Raw genomic sequence first — 6,353 nt, 5'->3', positions numbered from 1 at the left:
CCCCCCCAACTAATCAGGAAAGGGGTCGATCCAAGCTATTAAACAGATCGCATCTGTTACTAAGGATTTAATTTTCGCACCGGACCGCTCCTCCGACACCGCTCTCAAGATCCTCCCCACGCATCCATCCCGGAGCCGACAGCCCTCCCCATCCCAGCCGGCATGAAGGACGCATCCCCTTTGCTTTGCGCCAGAAGCTGCCCACGGTCGCGCGGGAAGCTTCCACCTTTTCGGCCGGAGGAGCTCTGTGTCGCAGAGAAAAGCTTCCATCGGGAAATCCCACCCCGCCCAGGGAAAACAAAACCTTTGCCGGCAGCAGCCTGCGCAGCACCCGGCGAGGGCTCCCGGGCACACGGGCGCTGCGCGAGGGGAACGCACCCCGTGATGGCAAAGCCTCCGCCACCGTCGCTGCTTACGTGGGGAGCTCGTGGGGGCAAAAAACCAATAAATTGCTGTTTAAAAATAACAAAACCCGAGACACAACGTTTTTTCTTCTTAAAAACCAGTTGGCTTCTTGGGAAAGCCCGGGCTGGACAGCACAGCAGCGCGGCTGCTCTCAGCCGGTGCCACCCGGGAGCGCTGACCCGGTCAGTCAGCAACGCGGCCCCAGGGACTCGCACCCGGCCAACCGGGGCAGAGTCTACTTTTCTTTTCTATTCCTCACTGCAGTGGGGCTTTTTGTTCATTTCTTCTTTCGGTTTTGTTTACCGTGACTCCTCCTTCCCACCCTCAGCACCACGAGGGGCACGAGGCAGATTTGTGCCCTCCATTTTTCTCTCCGCAGCTCTCTATCCCGGCTCGCAGAGCCCAAGGCCAAGCATGCCATGAGGCTAGAACAGGCAATGCAACAAGGACGGATTAAAATAAACCCACCAAAGCCGGTACCTCTGCCAGGCAGTCAGCATTCCTAGCCACAGCCATCTCACACTAATTTTTTTTTCAGCAGTAATTAGGCAGCAATGCATTGCAGGTGCAGTGACAGGGCAGGAGTAACATCCCTAAAAGCTTCCAACGAGGGAAAGTAGGGCTGCCATGGGAAAAGCCTGATCCAAATTGCTCGAGGCACTAAAAAACACACTTGCAATGAATAAAACAGTTCCCAGCATTTACCTTGCCACTGCTCACAGCCCATCCAGCGATGCCCAGGCTCCTGCTGGGAGGAAAGCATGTGGACACACAGCAAGGTGGTTTTTTTTCCTAAAAATGGGAAAAACTCCTCCAATCTTCCCACAGCCAGCCCATGACATCCCCCAGACCTTCGGGGATACACAGGGTGTTTTCTGCCTCCCTGCGAGGCTCCTAATCCATGGGGCAAGTGGTTTGCTCCCGAGGAGCAGGTTATCCCCACACAGAAGTAAATAAGTTGACCATCTTCTATCTCTTCTTTTTTTTTTTTTAATCAATTACTAGATCCCTAAAAGCATTTGAAAAACCTTAAGAGTATTAGTTTTATCTGCCTTGGAGACCCACGGGGCTGTTTGCTTTCCCAGCGACTGCTCGTCCCAGCTTGCTCTTTCAGGCCAGCAGCACCCCTGCCATTGACTTCAGCCACACACACACAAAGAGCAAATAAATGGACTCATACCTCCTTCTAATTTCATTTTTCCTTTGCGCTGCGTACGGTGCTTTCCCCAAGGGATCAGCAAGCATTTTCCTTGGGGCTTAACACCCCAAATGCCTGCCAAGATGGGCTCAGCAGAGAGATAAACAGCAATTTCTGAGGGAGGGGACCAGCCTTCAGGTGATGCTCATGCCACCCAGCTCACACCCAGGCCTGCCAGCAGCTGCAAGGACTAAGTATTTTATTTCCCCAGGGAATAATCCTGGTACCCTGGTGCAGGCGTAGCTGCCCAAAACAGAGTAGAGTCCCAAAGTGCCACAAAACACTTTCCACACCGACAAAATGGGAAAGATGCTGGACAATATGTGGCTTTTGGTGTCGGTGTAAGAGTGCAGAGTTTGGTGCTGCCTAAAGCAAGCCTGCCAGGACAGGTGTGGGGGAGCAGCAGGGCAGTGGTGCTGGGGACCTGCAGCTTGGTCCAGCACCACCACTGCATCAACAAGGCACGATCCATATTCCTTACTGAAAAGTTAGCTCAAAATACCCATTTAATTGTGTTAATGACCCCTGTGGCAGGAAGGGACAAGGTTTCTGGAGGAGTTGGTGCCCCATTGCAATTCTCCGTTGCGGGGATGGCTGCTTGTAATGCTGGTGGAGCCAGAGAGGTGGTGGTGGTTGCTGTTCCCCCAGCCTCACATCCTCAACGATGGTTATTCCTGGCCAAGGAACAGTTTGGTTCCAAAGAGTTTGGTCATGACGAGTTCCAGCTCAGAAACCAGGTTTCTTGGCAAAGCCCAGGCCATGCTGGGCTCACCCTTGCCTGGCAGAGTTGGGCAGGAAGGTGGTTATTGACGGGGAGACCTGTGGGAGGGGCACCCCAACACCAGAGATGCTGTAGGGTGCAGCAGCTGACAAGCTTCAGCACTACTACGTCTTGCAAGGGAATTGCCCTCTGGATGATGAGAAAAACCCGTGTGAAAGGATGCAGGGATTCAGACAGCTCTGGGGTGGGGCAGCCCCTCCAGCAGCCCCAGCCCTGGTCCCCTGGACGCGGGTGCTGATGGGGGCTCCCCCCTTTTCTTTCCACCATGAAAAATTAGCCAAGGGTTTCTATGGTGGTTTTCATCATTTTCCAACCCTCCTTTCTGTTTTGATAGCGTTGCCCGTCTTGAGCTGCCACCAGAAGTTATCCTCCTATGCCTACGGCAGCTGACAAGCATCCCTCCTCGTTCTCCTGAGCATGTGAAACTGGGGGTGCTGGTGAGCCCCATGGGACCACGGGGGGCTGGAACCACACCTGTGGTGGGGAAGGAGATCAATCCCATGGGTCTGGGCAGATCCTGAAAGGCTGTGAGCACGACCCCTGCCTGCACAGGGAGGAGGGCAGCGTGGCCTTGCCAGAGGCCACCTCCACAAGGCAACTTGACTTGCCCTGTATGTTTTCCGTACGAGTCCCAAGCGATGCTTTTTAGCTGCCTTGGTGGGGGTGAGAAGATGCTCCAGCCCCACCTCCCACCACTGCCCAGGACCAGCCCCTGCCACCACCACGGTGACCCCGATCCCAGCATATGGGGTGCGAAGGAGCACATCCCTGTTACTGGACCCATCTTCCACAATCTTGTCTAATCCCAGGTTCGACTCAGGGTCCCGTGGCATCGAGCCCCTCAAGGGCCTTCTCTGCATCCCACAGCGCTCTTCAGTGGGGTCGGTGAGGATGCCCTCGCTCCACACTGGGGTCTTGGGTGTCCACTGACTTATGGGGATGGGACTTGGGTCTCTCCACCTTTATCTGGGAACTGGTCATACTCCATTCCCCAAAAACCGTCAATATAGTATCTCAAGGGAGAGAATTTGTATCATTACGGCTTTTACAGCCGTACACCCTCAACACCTTTACGGTTTGTTAAGAAACTTTCACTACATTTTTTACATGTATTTGTGGGGCCTTTCCTAAGCATCCTCTCCCTCCGGAGAGCCGCTGAGCGTGTCCCCGTTGGAAATGGCGATTACGGCAACAGGGATCTCGATTCAATCAACCAAGGCTGAGTATATAACAAGGAAAAGCAAACACACAAACTCTCCAATAAATGCATAAAGTTACTTTATTTTTCAGTATACATTTAATTTTGAAAAATATAAATGCTAAAATATCTCATCATCTTCATCTTTTGATTCCATAAAAGTCACAATAGAAAGCTTCATAAAATTGTAAAATACTATAATGTTATAAGGAATTTCATGTTTTATATTACTGGAAAAAAAAATCAGTTTAATATATTGAAATGTTTTCTGCCTCTTTTTTTCCTTTTTTTGTTCCACCATCTTGATCCACTTCATTTTATACTGTTTTTATTTTTTCCTCCAAAGCAAATACAGACTTGTGAGAATTAAAAACAATAATAAAAGTATCGGAAAGTGCGTGTTGATTCAAAAAACAAAAAAAGTACAACGACATATCGGCCCCGATGACAAACAAGCGTGGGTTGCAGAGGCAGGCGGCCACCACATTCCTGGGGCTGGGACAAAGCTGGCTGCAGCTGGGTGGCCATCACGGGGTCCCACCTCACGGTGGGCCCTGGCTTTCTTTTGCTCTGGGCAGTTAATTTCTTGACGGCCGCCTCTGATTTCGATCTCCGCCCCTACTCCCAGAAGCGCTCACCCTGGCTTTTCCAACAAAATGCCCAAATCTGACTGAAAAGCAGTTACATTTTCCAAGGTCTGTGCAGCGGAACGCTCCCTGCGATGCTCGCAGGCTCTTTTCCCTGCCCGCTGGTCCAGGTGCTGCAGAGCACTCGGTTGCTCTCTTCGTGCTGGGGTTTGCTCTGGTTTTTAAAGGAAAACCCAATGGAAGAGACACGAGGGCCAGCAAAGTGCTAGCGACCGGCACAAGGAAAGGAAACATTGCCAGCTCCTGTCCCTGGAATGGTGTGTTTTTCATGGAAAGCCGCAGAAACCTTTGTCCCATCCCTTCAAAACCGCTACCCTCTGCACAAGAGCTCCCCTGGGTTAAAATAAGAAATAAAAAACAGAGCGAGAAAGATCTAGATCAGCAGTCAATACATTTCAAGTACGTTTAACGCAGTCCGGAAGTGGAAGACCTCATTGTTGTGGAGACACATCACCAGGTGCCTGCGGATGGGGGGTGCGTGAGGGGGTGCAGCACCCTGCCCATGGAGCCTACTGGGAGCAGGAAAGCTGCTCCTCCGTGCATCTGGTTTGATCTTTCCTCTGTCAGTGACGGGAATTCCTACAAATCGAAGGTGCGGACAGAACACAACAAGCTCCCGCGTACACTGTACGTCATGCTCGAGTCCGTTTCCCCGCTGGGAGCCGGGGACTTGTGTTTGCCGAGGGATGGAAACCATTGTGCTTCCCAGGTTATCCGTCCTACAGCTCTCGGGGCCTGGCAGCCAAAGGGATCACAGAGCCGCTCCTCTTCCGGCTGCTTCCGACATCTCCCCAGCCTTTCCAAAGAGGGTTTCGGCAATCTGAGAGTCAACACACGTTTCGTGGAAGCCAAAACCAAGACCCTGGAGCACGAGCAGGGGAACGTAGGGGCACGTTGTACACGTGCGTGTGCTGCGTGGGCACCTCTGCAGCTCCGTCATCCTTCTGCAGCAACGGCCGCGTGCAGCAGGCCAAGCTCACACTGTCACGGTCCCTTATCAACTCACCCCCGAACCGAAGGGCGAACCAGCTGCTTCTGCTGCACATCCGGGAGAGAAAAGGATTGCCCCCCTCTGCACAATGCTGAAACGGCTACTACCAGTGAGCAGATGCTAAAATTTGGCATGTAAGGTCAGCACCATCACGAAATTCTCTTTACTTAACCAACACGGACTTCGGTGTCGCAAGGACATGAGCGGCAACAACATGCCTGTCCCCTGCGGCGGGATTTTTCTCCGTTGGGGGATTAGACCTTACAGCTGGGCTTTCTCTCTTTCTTTTTGCTTCCTGAAGCTTTTAGCGTGTTACACGTAGTCCTCGTGTTTCATCAAAAAAACCATCTCGGTGAAGCCCCATTTCCCAGAGGAATGTTTATGTACACACAGGAGTACACACGCAAACATGCTGCAGAGAGAAAAATCGTCTCTCTCCCGAGGTGATGTTTTCTCACCTGGTTTCAAACCAAACGCCTGGGTGTGCCCACGCCCAGCCTGCTTGGTGCCGATGCATCAGCGTGCACGGACAGACGGGTCTAGGACGGAGCAGTCGCGATCTCGGGTAAATCCCGCGGATGGTGGTAAACAGAGACGCGGGATGCTCGAGGCTGCGGGTGTTTGCAAAGCTGGAGAGCACAAACGTCGGGATGAACATCCCAGCAGGCCATCTTCAGCTGCCTTTCTCCTCCATCGCGCCCTCACCGCACCCAAAGCGCCCTGGGGTCTCCTCACGTAGACACGCACGCGCACCGGGGTTTCAACAGAAATGATTCAAACAACGCCGCGTTGGAAAGCAACAACATGAATACAGTCGGCATCTGTCCACCGACGCCAGCGGCCGGTCAGTAGATCGCTCACCGCTGTTACATTTAAGACTCCTTCTAGGTCACAAGAGATTGAAGTTACATCCCGTCTCCTTCATAGTAAAGTCAGATTACTTGTTAAAAAAAACCCAAAAAACCCTCAGTAAAACAGATGCTTCAGAGTAGGAGGTGTTAATCAAACTGATCCAACCCTATGCCATGTCCTGGAGATTGTGGTGTGGTGTTGTGGGTTTGTTGTTGTGGTTGTTTTTTTTTTTCTTTTTCTTTTTTTTTGTAAAAATCACATTATATATGGTACAATACATT

Source organism: Eurypyga helias, unplaced genomic scaffold (genome assembly GCF_000690775.1).
Source record: "Eurypyga helias isolate BGI_N326 unplaced genomic scaffold, ASM69077v1 scaffold22711, whole genome shotgun sequence".
Classification (NCBI taxonomy): Eukaryota; Metazoa; Chordata; class Aves; order Eurypygiformes; family Eurypygidae; genus Eurypyga; species Eurypyga helias.
Note: the sequence above shows the minus strand (reverse complement) of the source record.